The sequence below is a fragment of the Lycium barbarum genome, chromosome 8, assembly GCF_019175385.1.
Source record: "Lycium barbarum isolate Lr01 chromosome 8, ASM1917538v2, whole genome shotgun sequence".
NCBI classification, from domain to species: domain Eukaryota; kingdom Viridiplantae; phylum Streptophyta; class Magnoliopsida; order Solanales; family Solanaceae; genus Lycium; species Lycium barbarum.
The window spans coordinates 15,358,187-15,376,158 of record NC_083344.1 but is presented as its reverse complement, the minus strand read 5'-3'; the positions used below and the strand labels follow the sequence as shown (position 1 = coordinate 15,376,158).

Below are 17,972 nucleotides of genomic sequence, written 5' to 3'. Positions count from 1 at the left end.
AGCTGACTAAGCCACCATGAAATACGATACAGCAAAAATATAGGACGAGGGGGCCATACATCGTCTAACTATACCACGACTGTCTACAAGCCTCTACTAGAGTATATGACATAATAAGGTCGGGAAAGGCCCTGCCATACCCACATTTACACAAAAGTATAACGTACCAAAACACAATAGCAACTCCGAAACAAGAGAAGTGCTCCAATATCAGCTGAACAGCATCCTACAGGGGCGGATCATCAATCTATCTACCTGAACCTGCAAGCATGAAACACAGCGCCCCTAGAAAAGGGATGTCAGTACGGAAAAAGTAATGAGTATGTAAGGCATGAAACACTACAAGAAAAATCCTTATCAGCGACCAACCTTTAGCGGCAGGTCAAAAACCTGGTCCCAAAAAATATACCTATACGGACCAGATTTTCTTTTCGTCCCTAATACCCTTTCAATTGACGAAGGGACAAAATATGGTCCTAAATTTTTTAATAACTGGTCCTAAACACTCTAAATGAGCCGGACTGAACACCACACAAAATTTATTTAACTCTTGAAAAGAATGAATAATAAAGTAAGAAACTACAAAATCATTCTCTCAAAAACATAAACCCTCCATCCCTCAAAATGCCTAACCCTAATTTCATTTGAGAAACGTAGAAGTCTATTCAGACCCATCACCGGTGGTCCTTTTGGTAGGTCTTCCCTCTATTCTCTTCATCTCCATGGTTGTACCCTTTCGTTATTTCTGGACCTAGCAGAAAACCCATCACCGGCAAACTTGGTTTCTATTAGCGAAATGTGAGTTTCTGACCTATCCATGTTCTCCGGTGTGCACACTTGACCATGTGCCCTAGAACTGCCCGAGATCCTATCTTGCATACCAAAATTAATTTCCCGGAGACTGTCAATGCTTGGTAATTTTTTAAAGCTATTTTCATCATTTCCACGCCATTAAGGTCCTTCCTTTCTCTTTTAATTGGAGTATGTTAAGTGCTGTGTTTGCACTGTATGATTATTTTGTCTTCAATCTATTTTCTGATTATCAGTGAATTTGTGATAGAACATTGATGGGTTCATGTGTATTTGGTTACATTTGCAGTAGAAAATATATATTTAGGGATTTAGATGCATATAATGCTATATATATGTGCCATTTAGTGGCATGATTTTGTGAAGTCCTCTTCATTCTATGTCCATCTTTGACTTGTTGAGAATGATTGTGTGTGCCATTCTTTTGGGTTGGTATGAAAAATGTCATTCTTTTCCTACCCTATTATTATTAGGTTAATTATATCTCTTCCTGCTCAATTGGATGGCTCTAATTATGATTTTTAGCATTGTAATTGATGTTTCGGTTATTGTTGGTACCTAATTAGTGAGTTATTCTGAGGTTTTCAGGTGATAGATTTAGGCTTTGTGTAAATGATGTGATTTGTCTAGCTACTCCATCATATGTTTTGTAGGAACCGATGTTCATTTACTTAGTTATTTGTTAGTACTGTTGCAACTTCAATAATACACCAGCTATGACCGTACTTTGTGAACAAACTGGAGAAGAACAAATTGTTCCTTCAATGTATTTCAAGTGATAATTCAGTTAGGAAATTCTCTTACAGATGTAAATTTTCCTTTACCTTTGGATTAACTTTGGAAGTCATGATTTTTTTGGAAGTTACTTTGAGTTGAGACATTATCAAACTTCAGTGATGCTCTTCGTCAAGCCTCAAACATTTGTGTATTTATATTTTATGATGGAAATCTGATTTATTTCTTCTGTAATGTCAAAGGCAACGAACCAAGTGATAATTTCGAATTATCTGACGGTTGATTTTGTATACTAGGCTACTAGCTGAGGAATTTAGCTACAATATTATGGATGGGATATCAATTGATAGACCACTTCGATTTATAGCAACAAGCCATGAACTTTGATGCTCTGTGTGCTAAGCTCTAGCTTCTACCTCGGTGATTTTTTATTTTGTCAGGTATTTCTCCACTCTTATTTCTTTTGTCCATCATGCATGATTAGAGGGTGCTTCTTTGATCTATGTTACTCTTATCCTGTAGCAAGTATTGTTTCTTTTTGTATGGGTTTGATGATTTGAAAAGTCGGATATGAGTCATTAGCTATTAATTAAATTAAATGATATATAGTACCTATCTTAGCAAGAAATTCATTGTAGTGTTGAAAGAGAGAAAATTATGTAGTGTGTGCTTCAGTTCATGACATTACCAATCTATGCTCTTTTGTGAAAATGTTGAAAAATCTTATTGGTCTATATCAATTTTCTTTAGAGTTCTCTAAACTAAATAACTTTAGTTTGGATGGTTGTTTTGCCTTGCCCCTTTCCTCTAATTATAATTTCCTATTTCAAAGAAAGACTGAAAATTTAGAGAAAGAGACAAGTTCATAGTGGAGGAGAGAACTACAACTTTATCCTATTCTATCATCTTATGTATCCTCCCAAAATCTAGTTCATCTCACTGCCCTTCTTAAGACTCTTCCCTGTCTTTGTGTATCTTTTTATTGCCTGCTAGCTTATGCATAGGACTTGGCACAAATTACCGATAACAGAATTACCGTACTGAACAGCGCATTTCGGTAATTCGGTATCTGGGAGTAAAATTTTAGAATTATGATATTCGGGTTCGAATTCGATAGGAGACATTAGTCCCGTTTGGTATTCGGAATATCCCGAATACCGAATTATTTATTAAAGAACATCACTTATTATCACTAGCAAAGCACAAACAGAAATCAGGTTTATTCTAAGAAAGCCCAAAGATAGTTAAGACCAAACAATCCAAATAGCGAACTAATATCTTCAGCGAACTGGCATCTAGTGATTAAAATTTTGGGAGGTCACAGTGTTGTAGGTGCATGTGTGTCCTTTGTCTTAGAGCTTTTCCCAAAGAAAAAAGTGAATCCTAAAAATATGCTTATTTACTGATGTTGATTCACTAATCTCTTCTGGTTTGCTCAAGGTATAACTAATGTACCTCGTATGCTTTCTCCGATTAATCGTATATATATATATATCAAACTGTCGTTATTTCCATAATTAGATTCCCCTGCTGCGAACTTACCATTCCAGTCATTGCTCCACTCCTGTTATTAAGATGACAATTGAAAATGAGGATTATAGGTAGGAACTCCCATTTCTAGACTATGGTAGGATTATGGGGTCGCAACTTTTCTTGAATGGTAAATCCCGAATACCATACGGGGATATACACATTTGTAGGGGAAAAAAATCTAGTTTCATAGCAGGTTCGTTAATACAACATACGCATTGATGATTGAAATCTAACATTTACTAGTATCTATTTGTGAAACTTTTAGAGTAGAATCAGATCTTATATGATAAAATAAAATCTCTTATCAGAAGATTTTTTTTTTTTTGGAGAAATCCCGTCAGATTTAGTCTACTTCATTTTCTTGATTTGACCTTTATTAAATCAGGCTGTCTAGCGCATATATTAAAGATACCGAGCCTATGACTTTTATGTTACTGAAAAGTTTCTACAATTTTGCTTTTGTTGATAAAATGATCAGATAATATATATGCATCAAATCGATGTACCTTCAGTTCATTATGATTCTCGTACAGTGATACATGACAACTTCAAATATCCATAATGTACTGACTACAGATTTGATAAATGCTTTGAACAATCAGCTGAAACAGTTCACATAACACCAGAATCCAATGATGTGATTACTTTGTGTCATCATATTGCAGTTTTAGGATCAAACCTGAGTTCCCATGTTGGCCAGTAGTGCAAATCTTGCTCCAATGTGAGCACTCAGGGCTTCCCATTCAGGTGGACTATTCGTACACGAACAAACTCTCCATTCTCTATTGCTGCTAGTAAGGAACTTTATAGAATTTCAGTTTATAGAGGATAGCACAAACTCTCCATTCTCCATTCTCTAGAGTGTGATGGTTTTTGTTTATTTGTTTGGATAAGTAGAATGTGATGGATTGTTGTTTCATGGATCTTAATTGTTGACTGTACTTGACTGAATGACAGTAGACCCTGCAAGAAAATTATCGGTTTTTAACATTATTTTGAAATGCCATTTACTTTGTAATTTTGAAACACAAAAAATATATTTTTTACAACTCTGCCATGTGATAGCCATCACAAAAATTTGCTCATGGCTGACTTTTTGTATATCAAACAGTTTAGTTTAATATGAAGTGACACTGATTATGGATCTCAAAATCTTGTGTGGTTAAGAATTAAGCACTAGCTTTAAACTTCTGTTATTTAATCTTTCCGTCCCTTGAAAGATATTGGATTCAAGTCTGTGGCATGGATTTAATGCTGCCTCTAATTCTTTAAAAGTGTAAGTAGCAGCGTAAGGTGATGGGGTATTTTCGGTCACGTGTTCCTACAACTCACTCTAATGGTACTACCCAGCCAGATCTTTGGCCATTGAAGTCCATATGGAAGAGTAAAGTTCATGTAAGCATATGGAAGAGTAAAGCTCATGTAAGTAGCTTGTTTTTGTAGGATTGTATCTCATGGTGTCATAAGTATAAACAATTGTACTTATTTTGGCTTTTTGACTTAAATTTCTAACTTTATGACACATAGTTTTTCTATTTTCTCAGCTCATGAAATTATTAGGGGACTGTGGTTATGTTGTTTATACATGCATCTACTTGGTGTTGTTTCTCATTAATAGTCTTATCTTACTTTCCAAAAAAATTCATTATGTTCATTGCTAGACCTGGATTATTTCTCAAGCGAAAATTGATATAATGACATTATTGTGGCTATTTTTAGATAAAGTGACGCTCTGTTTAATAAAAAATTAGAAAATAGAATTGGGATTTCTTGAAGTTCCTATTGGAAGGCTTGAATGTTGTACACCTTGTTACGTCTTTGCTCCATAAAAATAGAAAAGAAGGATGATATATGCTAATGTCTCCCACATTCACTCAGCAACCTACTTGCTTTAAATAGACTTATTTAACTCCTTCCGGGAATTAGACATTTGAGTATCAATTTACAAACTCAACATTGAATTTGTTCTAAATGCATATTTGAGATGATGGGGGCAGTGATTATATACTTTAGTGGTTTAATGCATTATAGACATCTGTTTCTGTAGGTTTTGAGGATTGGTAAGGAACACTAAATTCTCCTCTTTGAATTGAAACTCGCCTCTATTTGCTTGAGTTGCTCTTTTTTAGCCTCTTTTCTGGTACTTCTGTTCTTCTTTATGGACTGGTATTTTTACAGGTCTTGAGAATTCAAGAAGTTATTGTTCACGTGAAGTTGATCCTCCTATATTAGTAGAGATTGATATTTTTCAGTAGATTTTTATGGTACTTAACTTTATGCCATGCATATTAAGGAGTTGATAGTCAAATAAAGTGATAACACCATTTATTTTAGTAAAAAGATTTAACACTAGACTAGTTGCTATCTCTGTATATACATTTAATTGATCATAGTTTGGTGCTCCACTATAACAATTTATATTCTTTCTAGTTCTTTTCAGAACAATATTCAATTCTAAGATAAATGTTTACTTGTTTAGTGTTTTGCATCGATAGTATTTAACAATCCAAATGATTACACCTAAATGCCCGGATATCTCATTGGTTTCAGTTTCTTGTATTTGATTAGATAGTTATAACCCCAATTATTAACTCTAATTCATTACTATCAGTTTCTCAGCTCCTTGCGGCTAAACACTCTCAACTCCTTGTGTTAAAACACTCTCCTTCATATTCCAGGTATATGAATTTTCTCATGAAACACTTCTTCTCCTTTGAAGATTCTTAGTTTTCTTGCGTTAGAGATGACATCAAATGTTGAATGATATTAATAATTATACAATAGTCAAGAATGAGTTAAAGAACTAAAGAAACTCTACCTTATTTAAAAAATGAGTCAATGAACTAAAGGTTAAACATGGAGTTTCTTTGATTTAGAGAGAAAAACAGCCATTCTCTACTAAATGTGAATTGGATATATACGTTTTTTAATGTTATAATATTTTCAATTTAGTAAATTTAGACATCAGGATTATCTTGTAGCCAATCAATTTAAAAAATATTGGCGGTGTTCCGACATATTTGAGTTAAACATACATCTGTTATAATCTACTATAAGAAAGAGCTTGAGTTGAAAATAATATTTCTATCTGATTTTGTATTGTTTCCATTTAAATCTTGTTACTGCAAGGTCCAATGGTGAGTTCTTATATCTGGTGTAGTACTTTCTAGTGCGATTTATCTCAAATAATGTTCTATACAACTTGACTTTCAAAATATGTTCTTGTTATTACCTATATCAACTTTTGACTTAGTTATTTGAAAGCTAAACTACAGGGAGCATACTTGTACAAATCCGATGCTTGTGTAACTTCTTTAGGTCTGTTGTATTGTTTCACTGCTGTAATTTTGTCTCTTGTAGTTTTCCATTGTCGATCAAGTTCAGACCAAGTATATTAGGCGCTTACTAAGAAAATAGAATTTTTGTTCAGTTGTAGCTATCTTTTTGGATACTCGTTGAGATTTTTCCTCCTCCATCTCATAAGCCCACACACTCTTGTTTGAGAGCACATTATAATTGATACAGGCTTAACTGATGTGAAGTAATGTGGAGTGAGGATATTGGCCAGTATATATGTTCATCACAAGTGCCTCTCTTGTCAAAATCTATTAGAATTTGTCTGGTGTTGATTATGTTGGAATGTTAGGTTACTGCTATCAGACTTGAATAAATAGAAAAACATCGATTTTTATAGTTTTCCTAAACAAAAATTATTTTATGCTTTTTACAGGATTTGGAGACTACAGTTTACAAGACAATATGTGCTAGGTTTGAAGACTTCAAACAAGCTGACGATTTGTTTATCATGTTAATAGGATTATTAGATCAGAAATTATATTCGGATGTTTGTTTTCCCCCAAGGGGTGGGTATACAACTGTGTGACTTATATATCATGGTTATACAGTGCCACTAGTCGGATGTTAATCCATTATTTGTAACTAATTAAAGACTATATTTATGACAGCGGGATATTATTGCTTATTTTTGTTTATATGCATCCACAAATATGACAGGATCGAACATCTATTTATTTATGTATCACATTTTAAGGTCTATAAAAATGCGTACCTTGGAATTGAACATAGACCTTTTGGGACCTGCAACTCTCACGTACTGAAACTCTTAAGGACCAGATATCTCGTCTCAAAAGACATTCTAGGACTAATAAAAGTTTGCCACTCAAAGTTTTAGGGAGCAGAAGTGTGGTCCCTAAAAGTGTATTAGGGACCAGTATTTATCCCGTCGTTAAAACACTTTTAGGACCAGTATTGTTATCTCGTCCTTATTGATCTTTAGCGGCGGAGTCTATTGCGACGGGTGGCGACCAGATTTTTCTGGTCGCTATTGACTAATAGGGACCAGATTTATGCTTTTAGGGACCATTTTTCCCGTCGTTAAAAGCCAGTTTTCTTGTAGTGAAAGTAACAAAAAGAGACATAAAAGTACATAGGAATAAAATGAATGCAACCTGTATATCTAAACTTCCTCTGTGGGCCAATGATATGCATAAATATTGTGCATGCATGCATAGGGGTTATACATATATATGTGTATATAACGCCAGTCAAGCCTCAGTGGGCATCCCATCGTATCATATCGGCCTCTGTGGGCATCATCATCATAATCATCATATGACCAGCTGATCAGGTGGTAGTGCGTATATAACGTCATCACCTTCCCCATACCTCATATATATATAATATATAATATACCCCGTATATAAAGCGTATATAACGCTTGAGGGGTCATATATATAATGCAATGTATGAATATAATAAGAGTACATCCTGAATCTGTCGGAGTGACATAAGGTCATTATACCTCCAAACATCGTTATGTGATAGCATTTTCATTAACAAATGACTCTATGAATCAATCTGAATCTGAGTAAGGACTTACTAGAAACAAAATTCTATATCATGAATTAACATGGACATCCCTAGCTGTGAAGAATGGATTCATTATGGAGTAGCGTTATGTTTACGTTTCGTTCATAAGGATCTTACCAAAAGAAAGAAAGTTAATCTCAACATAACTCAAGTCGTCAACCAAAATCCCACAATGAAACTGTCGGCTAATTTTCCAATCTCCTTATTCACTACCGCACACCTAACAGTCAATAATATAACAACAACCTCATATAAGTCTCTTTAATTCCACATCACTACTCACCTCAAGATTTATATCAAAATAGCCCAATATGCTTTGTATATAACACTTATACACCTTCTTCTTCCAATTATATCAAGTACAACATCCTCAATACAATCAAAACACCAACTACTATCCTTACAACAAGGTTTTAGCTTAAAAACATATTTACAACATGACTCAAGTTAGATTACATCCCAACACAAACTCAAATTCAAGTTTGAGCCTATCTTCTAACTCCTTTCCCTCCTAACCTAGCATATCCATTATATAAACTCATAAACATGAAGTTAAATAGAATCTTACCTCAAGAACTCAAGAACACATCAATTCCAACAGCTCTTCACCTTGAAGTATCCTCCAAAACCCTTACCAAGAGGAGAAACAAGCTTCCATGATCACTTTAGACCCTGTAAACACTTAATCTTCTCTTTTGATCCTTGATTTTTCTTAGAAGTTGATTAGATATGATGGAGAGGGTTTTCTAGAATGTTAGAGGTCAGGGGAAGTGGAAATAATGATATAAAATAAAGGGTATACAAAATATAAAAAAATAAAAAAAAGATTGCAGCCGACATAAAAATACGGCCAAACAGTACGGACCGTATTTTTAAATATGGTCCGTATTTCTTGGCCGTAATTCTCAGCCTGGAAATTTCACTTTCTGCCCAAGGAAATACGGTCCGTACTTGAAATCATATTTTTTTGTATGGGTCGTATTTTTCTCTGTAGTTCTTAGATTTGCGATTTGTCAGTTGCATTGGTAAGAAAACTCTCTGAACTTGAATTTACATAGGTATGCATTCCATAACTCCTCATATGCTAGAAGTTATACCTCCCCAAAGTTGGACCAAGAAAAAATCTTGTCCAGAATTCTGGCAAATTTTCCCAAAGTTTTGTCAAACTTAATTTCTTCGATTCGCTTAATCCCGAAACCTTCCAATGCCTACTAAACATGTCCTTAAACTCTTATATAACCAAGATAGACATGTCTAATCTCATATGACCTTGAAGTTCACTTCGCTCTCTGAATCTATAGCAACCACCTCATGAGGAAACTCAACATATAAAAGTACGGGGTGTAACAGTATGTGGTTTTGAGGCAGTCTCAACTTGAAGTAGTGAAACACTATAGCTTGTAAAAGGAACCATGACTCTATCTCATGCTAATAATTGTCATATAAGTGTTAATTTCCCTAAGAGAAGTTATTAGACTGTATTTGGATATTCAGTTCAATACCATGTTCATGTTTTCATGAGGTCATCATCTATGCTTTTTGGGAAATCCATTGGTCTGAAGAATGTTAAAGAAACACCTGTTTGGCTTTAATATGCATACATATTCCCATCATGATAAAGAGTCTGCTCATGACATTGTGATAGCATTATCATGTTTGTTTGAGTGAAAGCTGGTAATTTAAAATAGCAGAGAACTTGAAAGATAAAAGGTTGGACTTCTTCATGGTTAATTAAACTGGTAGGACTCATCTAGGGTAAAAAAATGGAATTTCCATGACTATATTAACACAAACGAAGCTCAAGAGGTCATCACTTGGATAGGGTAAGGCAGGGCATGACTATCCTAGGGGTAGGGAAAGGTTAGGAAAGACTTGGAGTTCATTTACTCAGTCTAGTACTACCGATCCTAGGCTGTTGGGGTTCCACTTTGTTAAATCACACTCCTATGGGACCCTATAAGGTATCAGTAAATGGGAAAGGGAAAATGCTGTATAAAAATGACATGTTTAAACAAAGTGTTGGAATCAATATGCAAATATAGTATTATATATGTGTAGTTTGTTCCTTCTTGGTGTTTCTATGCTATGTCCTGCTTTACTATTCTTAATGATCTAAATTTGATAAATGAAAGTGTTACTCACCTCCCCCACCCCCTCTAAGATAATCTGGCAATATGTAACGACCCGTTTGGTCGTTATAGTCTTTTCGGCATTTTTTCCCCTTTTTTGAGCTTGGTTAGCTCATTTTGACTCGAGGGGACCGTTGATGCGCTTCTCGAGGTGTCTAGATTTGATTCGAGTGATTTTTTGTAAAATTTGGGCTTTAAGCGCTAAAGTTGACTTTTAGGTAAACAGACCTTTTTCAACAATCCGTTGATTTCGAGAGGTCCGGATGGTCATTTAGAACTTGTGTGTACATTTGGTTCGGTTCCCAATACACTCAGATGCATTTTGGGACTTGGGTTGGGAAATCAAAAATGAGGTATCGAGGGTTGACTCGATCAACGAGACCTCTGTTGGGAATTCTGAGACCGCGAGTGCATTCATAGCGTGTTTTTATATGGGTCTGTGTATGTGGTTTGTGAGTGGATGGCCTCGGGAGTGGTTCGGGATTTCGATTGAGACATAAAAATTAGTTGGGTTTCTGGTACCTGGTGTCCGCTAAAGCAGCATCATTGCCGTCCCAGCGGCACCGCTGTTGCGGCCAAGTGTGATTTGGCCTAAACCGTCCCAGCGGTCTGTGAGGGCACTGGGGCGGCGACGCTGTTGCTGCCCCGATACCACCGTGGCGGTATCGGGCCTGTTATTTTATTCAATAAGCCCTTAGTCTATCATTTATTCCCATTTCGAAAATAGAGCTCTTAGGGATTGTTCTTGGAGATTATTGGTGAAGGTTCTTGGGGGTAAGTTCTCCTAATCCTCTTTACTATTTCCTTGTTCCTAATCATCATGGATTCCTCTTTTCTTAGAATTTCTTAGTAATGGAAGATAAAAGTGGAGTTAATGAATGTTCTATCTAGGCTTATTAATGATGAAATTGATGAAGTTTATGCTAGATTTTGATGAATCTAAGGTTGTTAATCATATCTCTTCCATTATTAGCGTTGAATTCTTGAATCAAAGAGTTAGGGTTTATACCTAAAATTGGGGGTTTTGCTTGAATCTCGAAATTAGGAGAATCCACGAGTTAAATTAGCAATTAGTTGTTGGGTTATGATCACCTAGTGCTTAATTTCATATTTTACTCCCGTTTCCCCAAATTCTAGGGTTGGAATTGACCTAAATTGAATGATAGCAATATTAGTATCGTTTTTCATGATTTCTAATCTAGATTTCGAATATGCCTAGACTTATTTGATATTGAGGCTCAGCGGAAGGGCAAGGCTAAAGAGTGATTGATTGGTGTTTGTTGTTCGTCCATCCAGGTAGGTTATGGATTACCCTTGGTAACACTTCGTGTAGCGAAGCATATATTTAGATTATATTATCGGATAAAGCATGTAAACCTTCGGGTATGAAGTTGGGTTGGATATTGTCTTAGGTTGGGCCCTGTTCGTGATTGGGGCTAGCCACCCAGTTGTGTTGTGACTTGATTGTTCTATTGTGTTGGCTTGATGCCACGTGTTGTTAGTAGATATTGGAAGTTGTTGTTCTTTCCTGATTGTGATATTGTAGTAGCTTACGAGTGACGTTGATACAAGGATAGAGATCTGTTACACCCCGTAGTTTCGTATGTTGAGATTCGAGCTACCTTTCAGGAGGTATGTGAGATGATATGTGTTTATCTTACGGTTATGAGGGTTTAAGTTCATATAATAAGCCATGGGAGGATTGGAGAAATAATATCTTTCAGTATATGTGAAGTTTTGAAAGGTACAACCATGGGAAGTACGTAGCAATGAAGTGAAGCATGAATTACGATCTCTTAAGTTGTAACCAGGAAGGACAACCTTGGAACCAAAGGACATGACCATTATCAAGTATGATTAATGATAAATATCATGTATGGAGAGTTTTGGAAGATTCCGGGATCAAGCAAATCGAAGAAAATAAGTTTGTCGAAAATTTAAAAAACAGTTGGCAGAATTTTGGGTCAACTTTGGAGAGGTATATCTCCAAGTATATTAGGAGTTTTAAGGTGTTTCAAAAGCCTAAAATGAAGATCGTCGAGTATATTTTCCAACGCAACAAACCACTCATCAAAAGGACATCGGAGTAGGGAGTTATGGCCATTTAATATAACCCATCCAAGCTGCCAAATGGCTTCTGCGGGTCCCACTTGGGAAAGTCAGTGGAACCGACTTATGAGGGGTATAACCCCCCCCCCCCCCCCCCATCAACCCCATTGTTTCATCATTTTACACTCTCATGAGTTCTAGAAATCTCCCAACACATCCCCCAAACATTTATAGCCCATTAAATCAAGAATTTAACAAGATTTCACCAAACTAGTCCATGAAAGGTGATTGTTCTTGCTTCTACTTGATGTTGTTATGAGTTTGGTCTTGAAGAAAGTTGGTGTGGCTATATTTCTTCAAGTATAAGGTATGTTCTTCATCTTATCTCTTATGTTGGGTTGATTTGAAGGATTAGCAAGTCTTAAAAATGAAAATAGTTATGGAGGAAAGGTCATAAAGTGTTGTGTTGTAGTTATTGTGTTATGGACTATTTTGAGCATGTTGTGGCCATGTGATTGGGATTATTTACATGTATATGGATGGTATCTAATGTTGTTGGTGTGTTGGTGAAATTACGCTCCTTGACTGGGAAGAAAGGAAGTGTATATTATTGTTGTATGTTGAAAAACATCGTGTGGGATGTTTTCTGGAATATTTTCATATTTATGATGATGTTGTTGATATTAGTATTGCTATTGTTGTTGTTTTGTTGGTATTGTGATTTCGGGCTAGGCACATAAACATGGGAGATGCTTCCCAAATTTTGGCAGATTCTAAAATGATTTTAATTAAGGCTTGAGACAAGTGTATGATGGTGAGCCTAACAATAGTATGAATAATTTTATATGTAGATTATGAGACTACATATGATCTTAAGTATATTGCAAGACAAGAGGTAGATTGGAAAGTCGGGAAGTGAGCTTCTAGGTATGTTAAGGCTAAACCTTTCTTTCTTAAGGCATGATTCTTTGTTGCGAACCTATACATGATATCTTCAATGACCTTGTTTCTAAAAGTACCAAAGCTTATAGTTCCCGATGTTCTTATGATATCATTGAGCTCATTTCATGACTATAGATGTTATTCATTATTGTTGATCTCATCTTATTATCTTTTTCCTTCAAGGTGTGATATGTTCATGATGATAGTTCCATAATGTTAATCAGAGGTTTACCGACCTTGTGTCACTCTGATGCGTTTAGAAATGTGTACTTATGTAATGTCTTGTGGGACATAAATAGAGTACTACTAGAGGATCCCCAATAAGGTATTTGATGCTAGAAGAGATGCTTATGATTGATCTCAGAGTCTGGTTAATGTTCAGTTAGGCGGTAAGAGGTCCTTCTGGCCCAGAACTGTGCTTATAAGACTTATGTGATCGTGTATGCTATAACGGACAAGTGATGGCCATGAGAAGTATATAGAGATTACTCATGGAGACAAGGTCATCATGTGATTATAATTACCACTAGTCTACGACCAGTTGGGAAGATGTTACCACCGTGCTGCAGCTGGTTGGGCAGATATGTATTTACCACTAGTCTACGACCAGTTGGGCAGTTATGTATTTACCACTATACTATGGCTGGTTGGGCAGTTATTACCACCGAGCTACAACCGGTTGGGCAGTTACCACTGATCAGTCGGGCAGTTGCGCTCTACCGTCGGGCGATTATCGAACGGGCAGTTACCACTGATCAGTTGGGCAGATAGCACTAGGATGATATATGATACATAGTTCAGGATCACAGTATTATATATAGATATAGATATAGATAAAGATATGAGAGTATAAAAGGACATGTGTACAAGCTTCTCATTAGTAAGTCAGAAGTGCAAAGTTGATTCTTATCTTTCCTTTCTGTAGCATATATATATTTATTACATTACATTTCCGCCTTACATACTTGGTACATTATTCGTACTGACGTCCTTTCTTGTGGACGCTGCGTTCATGCCCGCAGGTGTAGACAGACGGGACAAGGATCTTCCCCAGTAGGCTGCTTTCAGGTACCAGTTTTGATTGGTAGGCTCCACTTCTTCCCGGAGCATTGCTGAGTCTGGGTCGTATATGTAATTTGTGTTAAGAGTATGTCGGGGGACCTGTCCTGACTTGTATACTTCAGTCAGGTTCATAGAGGCTTTGCAAACAGTGTCTTCTATACCGCTTAGTTATGTCTTGCTAGTCGTTATATCGGATTCGTGGGCCCACGGTATATATATATATATATATATACACTTATGCATGATATTATGTTTGTATTTATCCCCTTGGTCTTATTTTTTCGTTTAAGACATAGAGGATACGAGTTATAAGTTGGTTCGCTCGGTTTCCGTAAGATGTCGGGTGCCAGTCACGCCTTACCAGGGTTGGGGTGTGACAAGAGCTATATGACTTGTGTAGTTTTCCATGATATTATTGGCGTACCCATGTTGGTACTAGTGACACTGATATATTATTGTGTAACCCTTTGTTGGTACTTGTGCTATTGATCTGATTATTGATGTGGATACATGCATTGCACGCACTCTCATGATATGTTGTTGATACATTGTTGGTACTTGATGAAACATTGTGATAAGCTGGGCTCGGTTTTTAAATGAGAGTGACGTAAGATTTCGATATCCGATGTTAGTCCTGAAATCATGGATTGAGTGAGTGCATGCACTCCGTAGGTCCCCCAGGATGGTGCCGGTGATAAACCCCGTAGGCAAAGATCCGGGACGAGTGGCACTTAGACTTCGTGAGTCACCTTGGGTTGTGCTACCAAGACGTCGATATTTCCGTCCGGAGTACATGTGTACACAGAATTTGCATGGCATTGCATTGCATCACGGCTTACATTGAGATGATTTGGTGTTTACTTATGATGTTGGATTCGGGTTTGACATATTGAAACTTGGCGCAATTGGGATTAGATGCTCTACTTAGGCGATGACGTGTACTTGGCTTTGATTATGTTGACTTATACTTTTTAGTTTATCTATCTATTGCTATACTTAGTCGGCCTATGATACCTACCAATACTATGGTTTTGTACTAATCTGCACTTGTTGCATTCTTTTATGAATGCGGAGTACCAGGTTGAGTCTTCCTCCATCACCTGTGGCTGACAGTCGCCTTCAGCTTAGCATCGAGTTTCCAGGTGAGCACGAGTTCGCCGCTTGAAGACTCCTCTTATCATTATGTCTTACTTTTCTACCCTGAGACATAGACAGATTGATGAATTATTATATTAGTCCAGACTTGTATTTATTTCGTTTAGATGCTTTTGTATGGCTTAGACTAGAACTTGGGGGTATTTTCCTTATTCCGCACTATTTCTATTATATATTATTGTGACACTTACGTATTTATTCTTTTATGCTTGCTCGATTTATTTATTCCTGCCTTTATTTATCGTTGGGTTGAGGGTTCGCTTACTGAGGTGGGAAAGGTAGGTGCCCGCACGACTTAGTCAAAATGGGTTGTTACACTATAACATGATCATACTTGGATGTTTTCATGCTTAAGATATTTTCCAAGTATCTTGAATTGTCTTGTGCCTTTTCCCAAGTATAATAAGAAGAGAATCGATGAAGTAAAATGATGAGTTAACATGACCCCCTTTCCCTTTCCCCTTTTCTGTTTTCTTGGGATGTTGAATAGATGGTACAATGGTTTAACCTTGAAAGGAAAAATGACCCCTGTGGTTGGGTATACCCTTTGTCAAAATGAGTATCTGTCTAGTCTTCTTGAGACTTGAAGCTCCTGAAGCTTAATGTTCTCTTTTGTTGGATACTACGCCTAAAATTTGACTTGAAGGGTACACCTTATACTGGTTAGATGAACATAGCTCATAGAAGTTTTGTGTCCTTTCCTCTTTTAAATGGATGAAATCTGAAGTTGAGGTGTGCTTAGTTCTTTTATATAATAAGTGTCATAACAGTTTGGAGGAGTAATTGTGTTAAGTATACTGATGCATACTCTTTGTATATGGATACATATTGTCATGACCCAAATCACGCGTGCACCTACCCATTCCCCCTTGGTAGGCGAACTCGTCCTTTACTCAACTACCAAAAACAACATAAGAAAGTAAACAAGAAGAAATAGCAGTCTCAAATCATAAATAGATAATCATGTGGAATGCTACAACATAAAACCCCTTAAACAAGAGAAACTAAGTAAAAATACCTAGAAAATACAAGTCTGAAAATAAACATCTGTCTCAGAATGGGAAAATAAAGATAGAGGGGTAGAGGAGTCTCTGGGCAACGGATCCATCAGATGCTCACCCCAGACACTCAAAGCCTAGCCTTGCGATCACTCTCGAGGGGTAAAAGTGGAGCCTGCTACGAACTCTGCACTTAGAAAAAAAGTACAGCAAGGTAGTATCAGTAGATACACCATATACCGATAGGTATCATAGGCCAACAACAGTTAGAAAACATATATAGAAGAAAGAAACTGAAAGTTAGGCATGCGAGCAGTCAAGTACAATCACAACACAGTCCAAGAATAATTGACACACGTGATGGAAATACTAAAGCACAATCAATGTAATATATGAATGAAGTAATGAGTGCATATGCAATACAATGATATGCATTGGCCAATTGTCTGTCTTCGTACACACACGCTACAGATAGATAACCCATATGGCTTGACAGTCATGACCCATTAGGGAAATCTATACACTAGTCACTCCACACACAGCCCAGAGATGACTTCCACAATACCAGCCACTCCGCAGACATCCCAGGGGTGGCTTCCATAGCCATTCCGCACGCAGCCCGGAGATGGCTACTATATCAAACCTATCCATAATCTCAGATGTTCCCTTCTCACTTATCATTATCAATACCAATATCAGTTCATATCAATGTATCATGCAAAATGAGTATAAATGCAATGCATAATATCAATCTCAAATGTACGCATATCAAATCTCAATTGTACCCTTACATGACCACATATCACAATATCAATACCGAATTAAGTTCTTTCTTTTATCAATGATGATGTCAAGATAAGTGAGACACGAATATATCACAACCACAACATGAAAATTTAGCAAAAAGTCCAACGCCGCACACATGGAAACAAGACAAATCACATCAATAACAATACCAATCTAAGAATATCCATCCTAACTTCATACCCGAAGGCTTAACATGCTTTCTCCGTCAATAACTGTCACGACCCAATTTCACTAATTCATGCGGGCACCTACCTTTCCTACCTCGGTAGGCGAACCCTTAACTCAACGTTCACAGATAATAGAAAATAGCGGAAGAAAGTAGAAGAATGTAAGTCTTACAATATAACATCTTATCAATAAGTGCGGAAGTAAATGAAGTCCACCTCAGTATCAGGTCTGGTCATACAAGAGTATCCAAATCCAAATACTAAAAGTCTGAATAATAATAACACATAAGTAGTCTCAAATCATGTCTCAGAATGGAAAGCAAGACATAAGTAATAGGAGAGTCTTCAAGATCAGTGGACGCCATGCTCACCCTGGAAAACTCGAGTGGAAGCTGAAGAGTCGATCAGCCACGGTCCAGAGAAGTAGATCCGACCAGGTACTCTGCATTCATAAAAGAATGCAGCAAGTGCAGGTCAGTACAATCAACAGTATTGGTAGGCATCATCGGCCGACTAAGTATAGTTAACACAATTCAAAAGATAAAGCAGATAAATAAGGAATCTAGCAAGTATAAGACAATATAGTCACAACCAGATATCCATCATCGCCTACGCAAATCATCGAAACCCAAATCTCTCAAGTCTGAATGTACCCGATCCAATACTATCACCACAATAGAATCATCAAAATCCGT

The 17,972-nt window shown here is 36.7% G+C and overlaps 1 long non-coding RNA gene across 4 annotated transcripts; it reads left to right on the top strand.

The window, feature by feature from the left end:
- The first annotated feature begins 499 nt into the window (after nucleotides 1-499).
- Nucleotides 500-7,063, top strand: LOC132605984 (uncharacterized). Of its 4 annotated transcripts, XR_009569527.1 has the most exons (6): nucleotides 503-914; nucleotides 1,842-1,985; nucleotides 3,744-3,872; nucleotides 4,363-4,500; nucleotides 5,690-5,756; nucleotides 6,809-7,063. It is a non-coding gene; the product is annotated as an uncharacterized LOC132605984 (long non-coding RNA). The 4 variants fall into 4 exon arrangements; XR_009569526.1 differs by having other exon boundaries at nucleotides 500-914; nucleotides 3,744-4,500; XR_009569529.1 differs by lacking the exon at nucleotides 4,363-4,500 and having other exon boundaries at nucleotides 505-914; nucleotides 3,744-3,825.
- The last annotated feature ends 10,909 nt before the right edge of the window (nucleotides 7,064-17,972 follow it).